General features: G+C 39.3%; 1 protein-coding gene across 2 annotated transcripts in view; it reads right to left on the bottom strand.

Moving 5' to 3' along the window:
* The window catches only part of LOC128652821 (phospholipase A1 member A), a 190215-nt gene that overhangs the window by 139099 nt on the left and 31037 nt on the right, over nt 1-20079 (bottom strand). The window lies entirely within an intron of this gene.

The following is a 20079-nucleotide window of genomic DNA, read 5'->3' as shown; positions in this document are numbered from 1 at the left end:
TGATAACCGTTTGTACCTTAACCTGTAATCTCTGCTCAACCGTTATTACTTTGTCTAGGTCTTACGATCTTGTTGCTCCGTTCCCTGCATATCTCTTTAAGCCTCCCGCTCTCCATACCTGCTTCCTCCTCTGCTCTACATTGCAACGCGGTGACGTCATCGCCGGCTGCGACTCACTCTGCATCTCGCCGGAGGCCTGAAGCCTACTAGTACTCCGGAGTTTCCTTTTGCCTCCTACCTTCCCAGTCAGTACTTTATCTAGGAGTTCGTGAGTAATTATTCAGTTCATTGCATCAATCGATTTTCCTGCCTTCTTCTTTTTGCCGCACTGAGACTTTATTTTTTACTTTATCAGCTTATACAGTTTTATTTTTGTTTTGCTCTGTATTTTATATTTCCACAGTGATCCTCTGAGTATGTCTTGGTTTATATTACTGCTACTATACACTCAGTTATGAATCTCTGTATCTCAGGAAAGATTAACATCTACCCCTGCTGCTATTATTTTTTCCATCACAGTGTCAATCCTGATACATGTGGCAGCCATAGGGTGTATGTGTAATCCCTACCTGTATATTAAACATTGCATAGTGATTGCCAGTTTATGATTGTTGCCAAGGTTTATTCATATATTATTCAAACTTATCACACATGCAAAACAAACTATTGCCTACAGTCATTCTCTCAGCAGTTGTGGTCCTTAACTTTTTATCTATTATCAAAAGATAGGGAAACTTGTTTTCAGCAAACCCTGACATAATACTAAGCCTTCCTCATGGATCCAGCTGGGATGAATACCCATTTACAGAACCTCACACAGAGGGTTGATTTACTCACTGAAGCTTTAAACACCCTGAAAGTTGAAAATGACACCATGAAGGCGTACATTAGAGATGTGGTGGATAAGAGGGTTCCCATACTAGAGCCCCAGGTTAGCACCCCAGAGAAATTCAGTGGTGATAGGTCTCAATACAGAGATTTCAAGAATGCCTGTCTTCTTCTATTTTCATTAAAACCTCATACATATCCAAATGACAGAGCTAGAGTTCTCACAGTTATCTCCTATTTAAGAGGTGAACCCCGTACCTGGGCTAACTCTTACTTTGAAAACAACGATGAGATACTAAACTCTCTGGACAATTTTTTTCTTGCCATGGGAAACCTGTATGAGGATCCCTACAAGCAAATTACAGCAGAGAATGCAATGAGAAACCTTAAACAAAGGAAAAGATTAGTCGAAGATTATATCACTGAGTTTAAAAAATGGGCTAAGGACACACAGTGGAATAATCTGTCACTAAGAAACCAGTTTCGGTTGGGCCTCTCAGAAGGTATAAAGGATGAGCTTTCCCGTTCTGAGTTACCCCAAACCATTGAGGAATTGATGTCATTAAGCATCACCATTGATAGGCGTCTCAGGGAGAGACAACAGGAGCGCTCTTATCATGAAAATTATCCTAAAAAACATTACACACCTCCTGTGACTAAGTCCACTCCTGAACCTATGGACATAGGTTTCACTAAAGGCCCACTCACAACAGAGGAAAAGAATAGAAGAAGAGCAAATAACTTATGTCTCTATTGTGCTTCTGAGTCACATACTGTTAGAGATTGCCCTTCCTTGCAGAAACAAAATAAGGGTAAGACTTATATTCAGCCTTTTTGTTGTACCACCCAACATTCACCCACTCCTTATTTACAACTCTCTCTTCTCTTACAGTGGGAGTCTCACCGGGTCATGGGTTCCGCGATCATTGATTCTGGAGCTACAGCATCATACATTGATAGTGTGTTTACCCATACAAATAAAATACCTATAGTCAAAAAAAAATCTCCTGTGTTATTACAGGGAATTGATGGTAATCCTATTCCAGATGGTCCAGTAGAATATCAGACCATTCCCTTACTTATTTCTTCCACTGATCATCATAGGGAGTACATCACATTTGATATTATCCCTTCCCCTATCTCACCTATCGTACTAGGGATAAATTGGCTCCACACACATAACCCAAATATAGATTGGACTAATTTCACTCTTTCCTTTAATTCAAAGTATTGTCTTACTACTTGTTTTCCAGCTACTGCTTTACATACAACTGAACTTCCTCCCGTTGCCAAGATTCCTGAGGTTTACCAGGACTTTGCTGACGTTTTTAGTAAAGCAGAATCTGAAAACTTACCGCCCCATAGGAAGTATGATTGCCCTATAGAGATCATACCTGGTTCAGAAATCCCTACAGGGCATATATTCCCACTTTCCAACCCAGAGTTATCACACCTGAAGTCTTACTTAGAGGAAAATCTGAAAAAAGGTTTCATCCGACCATCTACCTCACCTGCTAGTGCAGGGATTTTCTTCGTAAAGAATAAAGACGGTTCACTTAGACCCATTGTCGATTATCGACAATTAAACAAGATAACGATTAAAAACCGTTACCCGTTACCTCTTATTCCTGAGCTCATAGAGAGGCTGGAGGGTGCACAGTTTTTCACCAAACTGGATTTAAGGGGTGCCTATAACCTCATCCGAATTAAATCTGGCAATGAGTGGCTTACGGCATTTCGAACCCGTTATGGGTTGTTCGAATATGTCGTAATGCCTTTTGGGTTATGTAATGCCCCCGCGACGTTTCAGCACCTCATAAATGACATTTTTAGAGATATACTCGATATTTTCGTTGTCATTTATCTTGACGATATCTTGATATACTCCAAAACATACCAACAACACATTTCTGACATTAGACAAGTACTATCTAGACTCAGGGGTAACCACTTATATGCTAAAGCAGAAAAATGTCTTTTTAACACACAGTCTATCACTTTTTTGGGGTATGAAATTTCTCCCACGGGTATTTCAATGGAAAACAAAAAGGTTGAAGCAGTCTTGAATTGGCCTACACCCAAAAATGTTAGACAAGTTCAATCATTTTTGGGGTTTTCAAATTTTTACCACAAATTTATAAAAAACTTTTCTAAGATAGCAATACCCCTCACTTCCCTCACTAAAGGTCATACTCCTTTTAAGTTGACACAACAAGCTCAGTATGCTTTTGATTTATTCAAATGTTTACCTCTGCACCCATACTCCGTTTCCCAGACTCCAAGTTACAGTTCATTTTGGAGGTTGATGCATCCAATCATGCAATTGGTGCAGTCCTGTCACAAAGAGAGAGTTTGACAAAACCACTACATCCTGTGGCATATTACTCGAAGACTTTAAATTCAGCAGAACAAAATTATCCTATCGGTGACAAAGAATTGTTAGCCATCAAACTTTCTTTGGAGCATTGGCGTCACCTCCTGGAGGGCACTACATTACCAACTCTCATATACACGGATCATAGAAACCTCCAGTACTTAAAATCCACTCGTACTTTATCAGCCAGACAGGTTCGGTGGAATCTTTTTTTTTCCCGTTTTAATTTTTTGATCACATACCGACCAGCTGGTAAGAACAAAAAGGCGGACGCTCTTTCAAGACTTAGCAGTCATTCTTCTTGTCCACCGACAGTTAGTTCTCTCTTGCCAGATGATAATTTCATATCTTTTGTAACAGATTCCACTGCTGTTTTAAAAAGAGAACAAATGAAGGATCTGACAAAACCCACAGAACTCCTACAAGTAAATGCACAGGGACTCTTTTCTCATGACACAAAATTATATGTCCCACCTACGCTCAGATCTCCTTTTCTACGATCTGTTCATGACTCTATTTTCGCTGGCCATCCAGGTCTCCGTAAGACCCAAGAGTTAGCGAAACGGAACCATTGGTGGCCAACCATTACATCTGATGTTAAGAATTATGTTTTCTCTTGTCCTACCTGCACTATTTCCAAAAAGGGCAAACAACCACCCTACGGTCTTCTGCTACCCTTACCAACACCAAAGAAGCCCTGGTCAGAGATCGCCCTAGACTTTATAGTTGACTTACCTCTCTCATCCAAGAATAATACCATCTTAGTTGTTGTCGACCTTTTCACAAAGATGTGTCACTTCATTGCCTACCCCAAACTCCCTACTGCATTGGAAACCGTAAAGTTACTCATTAATCATGTCATTAAACTTCATGGTCTACCCATGTCCATACTCAGTGACAGAGGGACGCAATTATCTAGTAAACTTTGGTCCCAATTCTGCAAAACTTTCTCTGTAGAAAGGAAACTGACTACTGCTTACCACCCTCAATGTAATGGTCAGACTGAGAGATGTAACCAGTGGCTGGAACAATTTCTAAGACTTTTTTGCTCTGCTAATCAGAATTCTTGGTCAGACTTTCTTCCTTATGCAGAATTCTGTTATAACAATACTATTCATTCCGCCACTGGTATCTCCCCATTCTTTGCTAACTACGGTTTCCATCCAGTTTTCCACTTGTTTGAACCGTCTGAAACCTTCTCACCCACAATATCAGAACTATCGAATAACATCTCATCTAACTTCCAAGCCATTGAATCTGCAATAAACAGCGCAAAGGAGGTATATAAGAAGTATTATGACAGACATAGACGTCCTCCTCCTACCTATAAGGAAGGTGATCTTGTTTGGCTCTCTACCAAACACTTACATCTGAACATCCCCTCCTGAAAGATGTCTCCCCTGTTTATTGGTCCTTATCCTGTTTCAGCAGTTATCAATGCCAACACTGTACGTCTCAAACTGCCTGACACCTTCAGAATTCATCCTACCTTCCACGTCTCCCTCCTTAAACCCTATCGGGTTCTCAGGGACTCTGGAAACCTTGCTGCTACTCCCCCGATCTCCATCGATCCTGCTTTGGAATATGAGGTGCATTCCGTTTTGGATTCCCGCTTCCGCTGTGGTCGTCTAGAATATCTCGTTCGTTGGAAGGGGTATACTCCTGATGAAGATTCCTGGGAGCCTGCTGGCAACATTTCGGCCCCGCGTTTACTCTCTTCTTTCCACCAGCGCCATCCGGATCGTCCTAAACCTTGAGCCTCGGAGTGGCTCCTTGAAGGGGGGATTCTGTCAGGAATCTAGCTCACAGTTCAATGTCCCTTTAACATCTGCAATAACCTCTCCCTCTGCCTATTTAAGGCTCCTCCTTGCTAAGCTCATTGCTTAGTATTGCAGTTCTGAAGTTGTTCAATTCTGTGAGCCTTGCCTGGAAAACTACATACAAGGATTTTTACCTGGTCCTGTTTCCATCTACCAGCTTCTGCATTTAATATCCTTTTATCCTGCATGATAACCTTTTGTACCTTAACCTGTAATCTCTGCTCAACCGTTATTACTTTGTCTAGGTCTTACGATCTTGTTGCTCCGTTCCCTGCATATCTCTTTAAGCCTCCCGCTCTCCATACCTGCTTCCTCCTCTGCTCTACATTGCAATGCGGTGACGTCATCGCCGGCTGCGACTCACTCTGCATCTCGCCGGAGGCCTGAAGCCTACTAGTACTCCGGAGTTTCCTTTTGCCTCCTACCTTCCCAGTCAGTACTTTATCTAGGAGTTCGTGAGTAATTATTCAGTTCATTGCATCAATCGATTTTCCTGCCTTCTTCTTTTTGCCGCACTGAGACTTTATTTTTTACTTTATCAGCTTATACAGTTTTATTTTTGTTTTGCTCTGTATTTTATATTTCCACAGTGATCCTCTGAGTATGTCTTGGTTTATATTACTGCTACTATACACTCAGTTATGAATCTCTGTATCTCAGGACAGATTAACATCTACCCCTGCTGCTATTATTTTTTCCATCACAGTGTCAATCCTGATACATGTGGCAGCCATAGGGTGTATGTGTAATCCCTACCTGTATATTAAACATTGCATAGTGATTGCCAGTTTATGATTGTTGCCAAGGTTTATTTATATATTATTCAAACTTATCACACATGCAAAACAAACTATTGCCTACAGTCATTCTCTCAGCAGTTGTGGTCCTTAACTTTTTATCTATTATCAAAAGATAGGGAAACTTGTTTTCAGCAAACCCTGACATAGACAAAGAAATACAGTTATACATTTAAACATCTTTCTTTAAAAAGTATAATAACTACCATCATTTTCTTCATATTAATAAGTTTGTAATACCAATCGCAGCTGGATAATATCATATTACCTCTCTGGTCATTTTGATATGAGACATGTGTCTAACATTATTTATATTGTATTATATTAGTTTATACTGCAAATTATTCTGAAATTAATGGCATTTATATATTCTAATATGTTTTCTTTCACTTAATATAATATGTTATATGTCTCCGACAATTTCTGCATATATGAATTGATGCCTGCAATAGAAATGGAAACAATTATTAGAAATTATCTAAGCATTCATTTGTCTATGGTCCATTTGAAATAAGATTAAGTATTATTAATCATTTACTTTTAGGTCCACAAATATTCTTAAAAACCGGAGGCTAAGTACAACCTTTTATGTTTTCAAAACATATATATCATTTCTATGTATATCTGAATTTATTTCATATATAAATATCCCCTGCAGCAATTATCTATTTAATATAATGTGTTTAATTTCAATATATATAGCATGAATCATTTTAAACATACATGGAAAACTGGCATTGTTCCCTTTGCAAAATGTACTTAACTCCATTTGTGTCACCTTCCCCCCATTGTCCTTTCAGTATTCAGTTGCCAGACTTTTTGTATCATACTCACTACATGGGGTCCCCTGCACTTAAGTGCAAATGCTGAAAACTCTCATAAAACATGTTACTTCTGAGATTCTATTACACCTTTTCAGTTTGAAAGATAAATGGTATCCTGATTCCAGTCTGCTAATTCTCATCTCATTATCTCCTAAATCAACAGCCTTAGACATTTATGTTTTTATTAACTGTATGGGGTTAAAGGATGCTTGTATTTTTAATTAAAGAGCAAATGGTTTTGGTCCTGTCTCAAGCCACAACCTTTGTTCTCTTTCAAAATTACTTCCCCAACATTTCTCTAAGTGACTGTTCTAAAATTTGGCAGGCCAAATGTTCCATTGTCTCCCCCTGTGTGTTCAGCATAATTTTACATAATGAGTGTGGGAGATCTCTTAGAAACAAACCTTTGTCTACAGACCATGTGCACATCCACAGATTTATTAAATAAAGATAAATATACTTCTATATATTATTTAATAATATTTCAAATACCTTGACAAATGAATAGTTACAGTTACCCAAGAATATACAAAGATTACTAGATAAAAAGTTAACAAGAAAACTAAAATCATGCAAAAAAACTACAAAACAGGTCACCACCTCATTTCAGGTTCCATTTGTTTAGAGCAGTCAACAGCAAATACTGTGGGGTTATAGAACTATCTTAAAGGCATAAAGAGTGACCAAAATATACTGAACTAAATTCATTAACTTTGTAACGGTGGTAGTTCTATGGCGTAAAACACCAATATGTCAGGGTTTTATGGTATACTGTTCCTTTAATTTTCTCCACCAATCAATATCTACGTTCTCCCATAAAACACCTGTTCACTAAGCACTCCTTGCTTAGTATTTTGTTATTCACCATTGGAGTAACACTGAGCCTTGCTCTACAAAGCATATACTGACTTATTTTGCTTTCTCTGCCTTCCTAGTTCTATTGCCTGTCTGCTGTGCAAATCCAACAACATCTAATTATTCCCAGCCTGTCTGCTTCAATTATCGCTGCTTACAAGTTCATCTGACACCTTGGGTAATATAACTCTATTGATCGCTCCCTGAACTACACGGAGTGTTATTTAACACCTTCCCTCTGGGTTTCACAGGATACATGTAAATGGGAGTTGACCTAATACTCTATTGTGCCAGCTATTGTTTTCACTAACGATATACCTGTTAACGCCATATCTTGCACTTACCTCCTTGTAAACTTAACCGGCTTCACTGAAGTTGCGCTGACATCACACTCAGCTCTCCAACCTCTCCACCGGAACTTAGTCTCCTCCCCGCTCTCTAACAACAGAGAGTCTGGACTGCCATTCAGTGTCTCCTTTACACGCCGAGACAAGGTATTATGCTGAATATTTTCACTTGCTGCCAGTTTCGCTACCATTGACATTTTGTAAATAATTTTCCTCATACTGTGAACTGATATAAGCTAATTCGTACTTTATTACTCTGGGAAGTTTCACCATACTGTGTATAGTTATTTGCTATATCTTACTTTATATCTACTGGGAAGTTTCACCATAGTTAAGTGCGTCCTTCCTCCTCTTACTGTGTTCATTGATAGATTTTATTAATGCACATTCTGCTTCAGAGCTTGTTTCTGCATACATCAATTCTATCTTATATTAAAGGCACATAGTTTTATTTGAGAAACACAAGAGTGTGTGTATTCCCAATAAATTTGTGCTACAGCACCATACTTAAACTATAACAAGATTTTTCACAGTATCTTCACTAGGAGGCTATTTGTTATATAATACTAAGCCCTAAAAAGAAAATGGATCCTGCTGATATTCCCCAAACAGTCTATAACTTATGCCAAAAGGTAGACCAAATGGGACAGGCTATACTTGATTTACAAGTTGAAAATCAGGTTCTTAGGGAACTGATTAAGGAGGGTAAAGAACAACCAACCCCCAGCACTGAACCACAGATTAGTTTGCCAGATTTATTCCATGGTGATAGGAAATGCTATAGGCAGTTCAAAAACGCATGTCATCTCCTTTACAATTTAAAACCCAAGACTTACCCTACTGAAAGGGTTAGGGTTTTATCTACAATATCCTTTCTAAGGTCAGAACCCAGAATCTGGGCAGATCATTTATGTGAAACAAATGATCCCACATTAAATTCTTTGACTGATTTCTTTCTTGCCATGGATGAGCTATACAGAGACACAGACATCCAATTAACTGCTGAACAGAAAATGAGGAGCCTAAAACAAGGAAAGAAATCAGTGGAAGAATACATCACTGAATTCAAGCTATATGCTTCTGATTCAGCTTGGAGCTTGGTTTCTCTCAGAAACCAGTTTAGATTAGGCCTTTCTGACCCCGTCAAAGATGAGCTAGCTCGCATTGAGTTACCAAGCACCCTGGAAGCCCTAATTAAAGTGGCAACCCAAATCGACCGCAGGCTCAGAGAACGGAAGGCAGAACGAGGACACACAGAACCAACATTCAAAACTAGTAATCCCACTTATTCTCACATGAAAGCCCCACATACAGATCAACCTACTCCTATGGAAATAGGAGTCTTAAGGGGGCCCCTCACTCCAGAAGAAAGGCTAAGGAGAAGAACTAATCATCTCTGCATGTATTGTGCAAATCCTAGCCATACAGTTTCGGACTGCCCTATATTACGCAAGAACAAAAAGAGTAAGTTCACACTTTTTAACATAAACAGACATTCTGATAAACCGATTTCTTACTGCAATTTATCTCTCCTGTTACAGTGGGACCTTAGGAGATTGTCTACTTCCGCCATTGTTGATTCTGGAGCCTTTGGCAACTTCAACGATATATCTATTGTACAACAGAATAAAATACCTATTGTGTTAAAACAAAACCCAGTCTCACTAAAAGTTATTAATGGTTCTGTGATTTCTAATGGTCCCATAACACATAATACTATTCCTATATTAGTTACCACTAAAGATGGTCATACCGAATACTTAACATTTGATGTGATACCCTCACCACATTTTCCAATAGTTCTGGGCTTATTTTGGTTACAAACACACAATCCTCAAATTGATTGGTCAAACTTAACAGTTAATTTTCACTCTACTTATTGTGAAAACACATGTTTCCCACAACCAGTAATATTACACACAGAATCAGAACAGATACAAATACCCAAACCTTACCAAGATTTCAATTAAGTGTTTAGCAAAATTGAAGCTGAAACTCTTCCACCCCACCGAGTATATGATTGCCCAATTGAACTCATCCCTGGAGCAACATTACCTGTGGGTCATCTCTACCCCTTAAGTCAACCTGAATTAAATCATCTAAAACTGTATTTACAGGATAACTTAAGGAAAGGTTTTATTAGACCTTCATCATCACCCGCAGCAGCCGGAATGTTCTTTGTAGCAAACAAAGATTCATCTCTCAGACCGATAATCGGGAGCTTAATAAACGGACAGTAAAAAACCGTTACCCACTCCCTTTAATTCCGGAATTAATCGAAAGATTAAGCAATGCTACTATTTTTACAAAGTTGGACTTGCGTGGGGCTTACAACCTTATTCGAATAAGAGAAGGTGACGAATGGCTCACAGCATTTAGAACTAGGTATGGCTTATTTGAATACCTTGTGATGCCATTCGGCCTTTGTAATGCCCCCGCAACGTTCCAACATTTTATTAACGATATATTTCGTGATCTACTCGACATATGTCTAGTAGTGTATTTAGACGATATACTCATCTATTCTAATAACTTAGATGACCATATAAAACATGTCCGATGGGTTTTAGCACGTTTGAAAACTCATAAACTATATGCCAAACTTGAAAAATGTTCATTCCACAACACCACTATATCATTTCTAGGGTATACTATCTCACCTGAAGGCATTCAAATGCAAACCGAGAAGGTTGACTCTGTAAAAAATTGGCCACAACCTACTGACAAAAAGTCACTTCAAAGGTTCTTAGGTTTTGCCAATTATTACAGAAAATTTATAAAGAATTTTTCTTCAATTGTCAGACCTCTTACTCAACTCACTGGATCTACACAACAATTTCATTGGAACAATACTCATTCAAGAGTTTTTGATTTTCTTAAACAAGCTTTTACGGAAGCTCCCATACTCATTTTCCCGAATGTGGATCTACAATACATCCTTGAGGTAGATTCTTCTGACTTTGCAATTGGTGCAGTTCTATCTCAACAGAAAACGTCTAAAGATCCCTTACATCCTATCTCCTTCTTCTCCAAGAGTATGACATCTGCTGAAAGAAATTACGCAATTGGAGACAAGGAATTATTAGCTATTCGCAAATCCTTGGAATTTTGGAGGCATCTTCTAGAAGGTGCAAAGAAGCCCTTCATAATCTACACAGACCACAAAAACCTACAATATCTCCAAAATAACAAAACTCTTTCTGCCAGACAGGTTAGGTGGAGTTTATATTTCGCAAGATTCGATTTTCAGATTCTATACCGCCCAGCAAATAGGAATGGAAAAGCAGACGCTTTGTCTCGACAAACATCAATACCCTGTCCAAGTGATATGCCCACTTCAATTATTCCCACTGAACGTTTCATTGGACTTACTACAGACTTCCTCGCAGATATTAAGAAGTCATCAATCACACCTCCAATTGATTTAAAAGTGGCCTTGGACAAGAAAGAAGGTTTATACTTTTACAAAGATAAGATCTATGTCCCTGAAAATATGAGAATCCACGTACTCAAACAACATCATGATTCACCTTTAGCAGGACATCCAGGAGAATCTCGCACTGAGGACCTCATAACCAGGACTTACTGGTGGCCAGATATAAGAAAAAACGTTTCAAATTACATAAAAGGATGCGCCACCTGTCAAACATGTAAAACTGAACGAAAAGCACCTTATGGTCTTCTACTGTCAATCCCAGCTTCAGATAGACCATGGAAGCAAATAGGAATTGATTTCATAGTAGATCTACCCCCATCTAATAACCATACAACAATAATGGTAGTTGTCGATAGTTTCACTAAAATGGCACATTTCATACCATTTCATAAACTTCCTACTTCATCAGAAACAGCCACACTCTTCATCCAACATGTGATTCGCTTACATGGTGTTCCCATGACTCTGATTTCATACCGAGGATCTCAGTTCACATCCAGATTTTGGAAAAGTCTTTGCCAATCCCTCAATATAACACATCAATTTACAACAGCATTCCACCCACAGGCAAATGGACAAGTCGAGAGAATCAACCAATGGTTAGATGAGTACTTAAGATGCTTTTGTTCCTACCAGCAAGAAAATTGGATAACATACTTACCTTTCGCAGAGTTTTCTTATAACAACTTAACCAACTCATCCACAAAATTATCTCCATTCTATGCTAACTATGGATATCATCCAACCACCACTTCTATTAGTTCAACTCCTTCCGTATCTCCTCTAGTAGACAAACTAAATAACGCACTTCTGGACAACTTCAGATTTATCAAAGAAAATATCACAAAAGCTCAGAACAACCAAAAATACTACTATGATTTACGACACAGAGAACCACCAAATTATCAAATCGGTGATCAAGTCTGGTTGTCAACTAAAAATTTAAAGTTACATCTACCTAGTAGGAAAATGACACAAAGGTTCTGTGGACCTTTTACTATAGTCAAAATAGTCAATAGGAATGCAGTTTCTCTGGATTTGCCTCCTTCTATGAAAGTCCACTTGACTTTTCATGTCTCACTCCTCAAACCCTACACTCCCACAAGAACCCTACACCCACGATTACCACCGCTAGCATCCACTCAGGATTCTGATGTGTACGAAGTGAAGGATATTATTGATTCAAGATTTTCGAGATGTGTATTACAATATTTGATTAGGTGGAAGGGTTACTCAGATGAGGATGATACTTGGGAACCTGCATCTAACGTTAATGCATCTCGTCTGATTTCCCAATTTCACCGGAGATTTCCGGATCGACCTAGACTTCAAGCTGAGGATCAGCTTGTTTGAGGGGGGAGTCATTTCAGGGTTTTAGGGTATACTGTTCCTTTAATTTTCTCCACCAATCAATATCTACGTTCTCCCATAAAACACCTGTTCACTAAGCACTCCTTGCTTAGTATTTTGTTATTCACCATTGGAGTAACACTGAGCCTTGCTCTACAAAGCATATACTGACTTATTTTGCTTTCTCTGCCTTCCTAGTTCTATTGCCTGTCTGCTGTGCAAATCCAACAACATCTAAGGATTCCCAGCCTGTCTGCTTCAATTATCGCTGCTTACAAGTTCATCTGACACCTTGGGTAATATAACTCTATTGATCGCTCCCTCAACTACACGGAGTGTTATTTAACACCTTCCCTCTGGGTTTCACAGGATACATGTAAATGGGAGTTGACCTAATACTCTATTGTGCCAGCTATTGTTTTCACTAACGATATACCTGTTAACGCCATATCTTGCACTTACCTCCTTGTAAACTTAACCGGCTTCACTGAAGTTGCGCTGACGTCACACTCAGCTCTCCAACCTCTCCACCGGAACTTAGTCTCCTCCCCGCTCTCTAACAACAGAGAGTCTGGACTGCCATTCAGTGTCTCCTTTACACGCCGAGAAAAGGTATTGTGCTGAATATTTTCACTTGCTGCCAGTTTCGCTACCATTGACATTTTGTAAATAATTTTCCTCATACTGTGAACTGATATAAGCTAATTCGTACTTTATTACTCTGGGAAGTTTCACCATACTGTGTATAGTTATTTGCTATATCTTACTTTATATCTACTGGGAAGTTTCACCATAGTTAAGTGCGTCCTTCCTCCTCTTACTGTGTTCATTGATAGATTTTATTAATGCACATTCTGCTTCAGAGCTTGTTTCTGCATACATCAATTCTATCTTATATTAAAGGCACATAGTTTTATTTGAGAAACACAAGAGTGTGTGTATTCCCAATAAATTTGTGCTACAGCACCATACTTAAACTATAACAAGATTTTTCACAGTATCTCCACTAGGAGGCTATTTGTTACACAATAAGAGGGTATTATGTCTCAAGGGTTTCAGCCGACACCTCTTTTTAGCCCTTTGTCGCTGAAAAGCTCTAGCATAGATCGAAATGTCTGCAACTGGATCTCTGTAGGGGGCAAAGATGTATCAAAGTGACACTGCAGAGTGCCATCCTCCTCTAAGATCAAATACGGCTTAAGGACTGTACTCCCCATGTCTGGCACAGTGGTCGAGAAGTCTCCATATGTTCCTAGGACCGGGGAGTTAATTGACAGATCAGCCTCTGGAAGATATGCAGAGGTATGGAAATCAGCAGCCAATGTCCCAGACAAAGAGAGCGCTTTCTGTGTTATGTATCAATTAGTCCCTGAAGTGAAGTTCACTAGTGATCTCAGCTCACATTCTATGACCTTGCTTCCGATGGCTGGTAAAATTGGGGAGGCCATTCTAGAGTCGCCGCGATCAAAGGGGTCGGCAGTATCTTCTGGCTCTGCGAGGTGCTTACTGCTGCTGTAATCGGAGTCCGGCGTCCATGCTAGGCTGAGTGTGTTCCATGTAGACCAGGCGATACCTTCCAAGATGGTAGGTAGGTGAGCATCCGTGCTTGAGTGGGTGAAGCTGTTTTCAGACTTGAGTCCCTGCGGTTGAAAGGAGGAGGAGGCGGCTGATAGATTATCTAGATGCAGAGGCAGCCTTGTGTAGGGTCCGTAGTCCTCTCCTGCAGTGTTCCGCTCTAAAACAAGTTCTTCATGCAGTTTACGGACGTAGGTGTCCATCTTAGCCTCCAGCTGTTAATAGGAGTAAGACCGTCACCATCTGGGTTAGGATTCAGCTCTAATGCAGATTAGTAGCCCTTTTGAGGAGTTATCCATGTGGGTGGTTAGATAAAGCGTTGTTGCTGTTTTTAGCAATATGAGCGTTCGCTGAGAGGTTTACTGCTACATATAAGCCACGTTAACGGCTGGCTCTCTAGTCTATGATATACAATGTTGCGTGGTTGTTCCTTGGCAAAAGTGCAAAACTTCCCTCAAACTTCTACTCCTGTGACAGTTCTCAGCTCAGTGTTTACTACTATTCCTTCTGAGATTCAAATTAATAAAATTTGGAGATAGTTTTTGAGGATATTAGCTGATGTAAAGTAGATAATGTCAGGAGCTTCATCGGAACATGTCTTGCTTCTTCAACGGCTAACTCCGCCCCCCAAATTATAAGTTTATTCTTTAATGACAAGAAAAACAAAACATCAGCAGAAGAATCAAACTGAAACAGCTGCCTGAAGAACTTTTCTACCAAAAACTGCTTCTGAAGAAGCAAATACATCAAAACGGTAGAATTTAGTAAATGTATGCAGAGAGGACCATGTTGCCACTTTGCAAATCTGATCAACTGAAGCCTCATTCTTAAAAGCCCACGAAGTGGAGACTGATCTAGTAGAATGAGCTGTAATTCTCTGAGGTGGGGTCTAACCCGACTCCAAATAAGCTTATGAATCAAAAGCTTTGACCAAGATGCCAAGCAAATAGCAGAAGCCTTCTGACCTTTCCTAGGACCAGAAAATATAACAAATAGACTAGAAGTCTTCCTGAAATCTTTAGTAGCTTCAACATAATATTTCAAAGCTCTCACCACATCCGAAGAATGTAAGGATCTTTCCAAAGAATTCTTAGGATTAGGAAACAAGGAATGGACAACAATTTCTCTACTAATGTTGTTATAATTCACAACCTTAGGTAGAAATTTAAATGAAGTCCACAAAACCGCCTTATCCTGTTGAAAAATCAGAAAAGGAGATTCACAAGAAAGAGCAGATAGCTCAGAAACTCTTCTAGCAGAAGAGATAGCCAAAAGGAACAAAACTTTCCAAGAAAGAAGTTTAACATCCAAAGAATGCATAGGCTCAAATGGAGGAGCCTGTAACGCCTTCAAAACCAAATTAAGACTCCAAGGAGGAGAAATTAATTTAATGACAGGCTTAATATGAACTAAAGCCTGTACAAAAAAGTGAATATCAGGAAGTTTAGCAATCTTTCTGTGAAATAAAACAGAAAGAGCAGAGATTTGTCCATTCAAGGAACTTGCAGACAAACCTTTATCCAAGCCATCCTGAAGAAACTGTAAAATTCTAGGGATTCTAAAAGAATGCCAAGAGAATTTATGAGAGGAACACCATGAAATGTAGGTCTTTCAAATTCGATAATACATCTTTCTAGAGACAGATTTACGAGCTTGTAACATAGTATTAATCACTGAGTCAGAGAAACCTCTATGACTTAGCACTAAGCGTTCAATTTCCATGCCTTGAAATTCAATGATTTGAGATCCTGATGGAAAAGCGGACTTTGAGACAGTAGGTCCGGCCTTAATGGAAGTGGCCAAGGTTGGCAACTGGACATCCAAACAAGGTCCGCATACCAAAACCTGTGTGGCCATGCTGGAGCCACCAGCAACACAAATGATTGTTCCATGATGATTTTGGAGATCACGCTTGGAAGAAGAACTAGAGGCGGAAAAATGTAAGCAGGATGATAACACTAAGGAAATGTCAGCGCATCCACTGCTTCCGCCTGAACATCCCAGGACCTGGACAGGTATCTGGGAAGTTTCTTGTTTAGATGAGAGGCCATCAGATCTATCTCTGGAAGACCCCACATCTGAACAATCTGAGAAAACACATCTGGATGGAGGGACCACTGCGCTAGATGTAAAGTCTGATAGCCGAGATAATCCGCCTCCCAATTGTCTACAACTGGAATATGCACCTCAGAGATTAGACAGGAGCTGGATTCCACCCAAGCAAGTATCCAGGATACTTCTTTCATAGCTTGAGGACTGTGAGTCCCACCCTGATGATTGACATATGCCACAGTTGTGATATTGTCTGTCTGAAAGCAAATGAACTGTTCTCTCTTCAACAGAGGACAAAACTGAAGAGCTCTGAGATTTGCACAGAGTTCTAAAATATTGATTGGTAATCTTGAGATTTCCAAACCCCTTGCGCTGTCAGAGATTCCCAAACAGCTCCCCAACCTGAAATACTTGCATCTGTAGTGATCACAGTCCAGGTTGGCCGAACAAAGGAAGCCCCTTGAACTAAACGCTGGTGATTTAACCACCATGTCAGAGAGTGTCGAACATTGGGATTTAAGGATATTAATTGTGATATCTTTGTATAATCCCTGCACCATTGATTCAGCATACAAAGCTGTAGAGGTCTCATGTGAAAACGAGCAAAAGGAATCGTGTCCGATGCTGCAGTCATGAGGCCTAAAACTTCCATGCACATAGCCACTGAAGGGAATGACTGAGACTGAAGGTGCTGAAAGGCTACAACCAATTTCAAACATCTCTTGTCTATTAGAGACAGAGTCATGAACACTGAATCTATCTGGAAACCTAAAAAGGTGACCCTTGTCTGAGAAATCAAGAAACTTTTTGGTAAATTGATCCTACAACCATGTTTTTGAAGAAACTACACTAACTGATTTGTGTGAGATTCTGCAGAACGTAAAGACTGAGCTAGTACCAAGATATCATCCAAATAAGGAAACACTGCAATACCCTGCTCTCTGATTACAGATAGTAGGGCACCTAGAACCTTTGAAAAGATTCTTGGAGCTGTTGCTAGGCCAAATGGAAAAGCAACAAATTGGTAATGCTTGTCTAGAAAAGAGAATCTCAGGAACTGATAATGTTCTGAATGAATCGGAATATGAAGGTATGCATCCTGCAAGTCTATTGTAGACATGTAATGTCCTTTATGAACAAAAGGCAGAATAGTCCTTATAGTCACCATCTTGAAAGTTGGTACTTTTACATAACGATTCAAAATTTTCATTTCCAGAACTGGTCTGAATGAATTTTCTTTCTTTGGGACAATGAATAGATTTGAATAAAACCCCAAACCTTGTTCCTGAAAAGGAACTGGCATGATTACCCCTGAAGACTCCAGGTCTGAAACACACCAGGAAAGGCTGAGCTTTTACTGGATTTGCTGGGATACGTGAGAGAAAAAATCTTCTCACAGGAGGTCTGTCAGGGTTTTTTCCCTGTTTGTTTGCCATGTGCTGCTGGCAGCCATTTTACTCACCTCTCTTGCTAACCATGGTGCATTGTGGGGGATGCTGCTCACTTCCTGCACTTCCTTTTATGGCCAGACTGGTGTGCATCATCCATGTGAGACAGGATGCAGTCTCCGAATTGTGATGTCATCACTTATTATTTAAAGGGCCTCTGTTCAGTATGCTTTGCCTTTGCGTTGTCTCAGACCTGTTTGTGAGAGTTCCTGTGTATTACCTGGCTGCCTGGCGTCCTTCCTGGTTCCTGATCTCTGGCTTGTTCCTGACTCTGCTGTTTTCCTTGTTCCTGATTCAGGCTCGTCTGACTATTCGCTTTGGCTCCTGACTCGGCTCGTCTGACTACCAGCTCTGGTTTTGACTCCTGGCTTGTTATTTGACTTGTGGACTTTTTATTATTTTTTGCTATTAATAAAGGTGTGATTATTTTTGCACTTCTTGTCTCAGTCTGATTCCAGGCACCCTGACAAGGTCTTACTCTGAATCCTATTTGATACCCTTGAGAGACAATTCTCTGAATCCATTGTTTTGGACAGAATTTATCTAAATATCCTTGAAAAACCTTAATCTTCCCCCTAGCCCCTACCAGCTGAGCTGGAATGAGGGCCGCACCTTCATGCGGACTTAAGAGCTGACTTTGGTTTTTTAAAAGGCTTGGATTTATTCCAATTTGAGGAAGGCTTCCAATTGGAAACAGATTCCTTGGGGGAAGGATTACATTTTTGTTCCTTACTTTGACGAAAGGAACGAAAATGATTAGAAGACTTAAATTTACCCTTAGGTTTTTTATCCTGAGGCAGAAAAACTCCCTTTCCCCCTGTAGCAGTTGAAATAATAGAATTCAACTGAGAACCAAATACATTTTTACCTTGGAAAGAAAGAGATAATAATCTAGACTTAGATGTCATATCAGCATTCCAAGATTTAAGCCACAAAGCTCTTCTAGCTAAAATAGCTAAAGACATGGATCTAACATCAATTTTGATAATATCAAAAATAGCATCACAAATAAAATGATTAGCATGTTGCAGTAAACTAACAATGCTAGATATGTCAGAATACAATTCTTGTTGCGCTAAATTCTCCAACCAAAAAGTTGATGCTGCCGCAACATCAGCTAAAGAAATTGCAGGCCTGAGTAGATGACCTGAATATAAATAGGCTTTCCTTAGATAAGATTCAAGTTTCCTATCTAAAGGATCTTTAAAAGAAGTACTATCTTCCATAGGAATAGTGGTACGTTTAGCAAGAGTAGAAATAGCCCCATCAACCTTGGGGATCTTTTCCCAAAACTCTATAGAAATTGCTGATAAAGGATACAATTTTTTAAACCTTGAAGAAGGAATAAAAGGAGTACCTGGCTTATTCCATTCCTTAGAAATCATATCAGAAATAGGAAAAACTTCTGGAGTAACCACAGGAGGTTTAAAAACAGCATTTAAACGTTTACTAGACTTAACACCAAGAGGACTAGCTTCCTCAATATCCAAAGTAATTAACACTTCTTTTAACAAAGAACGAATATACTCTATTTTAAACAAATAAGTAGATTTGTCAGTGTCAATATCTGAGGAAGGATCTTCTGAATCAGATGGATCCTCATCAGAGGAGGATAAATCAGTATGTTGTCGGTCATTTGAAATTTCATCAACTTTATGAGAAGTTTTAAAAGACCTTTTACATTTTTTAGAAGGCGGAAATGCAGACAAAGCCTTCTGAATAGAATCAGTAACAAATTCTTTAAAATTCATAGGTATATCATGTACATTAGAAGTTGAAGGAACTGCAACTGGCAATGTACTATTACTGATGGATACATTCTCTGCATGTAAAAGTTTATCATGATAACTATTACAAATGACATTCGGAGATATAATTTCCTCAATCTTACAACAAATGCACTTAGCTTTGGTAGAACCGATGTCAGGCAGCAAAGTTCCAACAGATACTTCTGAGGCAGGATCAGATTGAGACATCTTGCAAAATGTAAAAGAAAAAACAACATATAAAGCAAAATTATCAATTTCCTTATATGACAGTTTCAGGAATGGGAAAAATTTGGCGCCAAGTATGATACACAACGTAACTGAATTTTTTTTTGGTGCCAACAACATCCAGAAATGACACACTGGCGTCACTAACGACGCAACCCTGTGTAAGGACTCAGCGCCAACTACGACGCCGGAAATGATGAACTTGCGTCAATGGATGTACTTTCACGCCAAAAATTCTCTCGCCAAGAATGACGCAATAAAGTCTAGCATTTGGTGCACCTGCGGGCCTAGTACTGCCTGCAATTTGCAAGAAAAAAGTAGCCAATCAGAACAAAAGACTAAACCCCATGTAAGAAAAAATATTTCTTAATATGTTTAT

Source organism: Bombina bombina, chromosome 3 (genome assembly GCF_027579735.1).
Source record: "Bombina bombina isolate aBomBom1 chromosome 3, aBomBom1.pri, whole genome shotgun sequence".
NCBI lineage: Eukaryota > Metazoa > Chordata > Amphibia > Anura > Bombinatoridae > Bombina > Bombina bombina.
The sequence above is the reverse complement of the archived record's forward strand: the minus strand, read 5'-3'. Positions and strand labels throughout refer to the sequence as shown.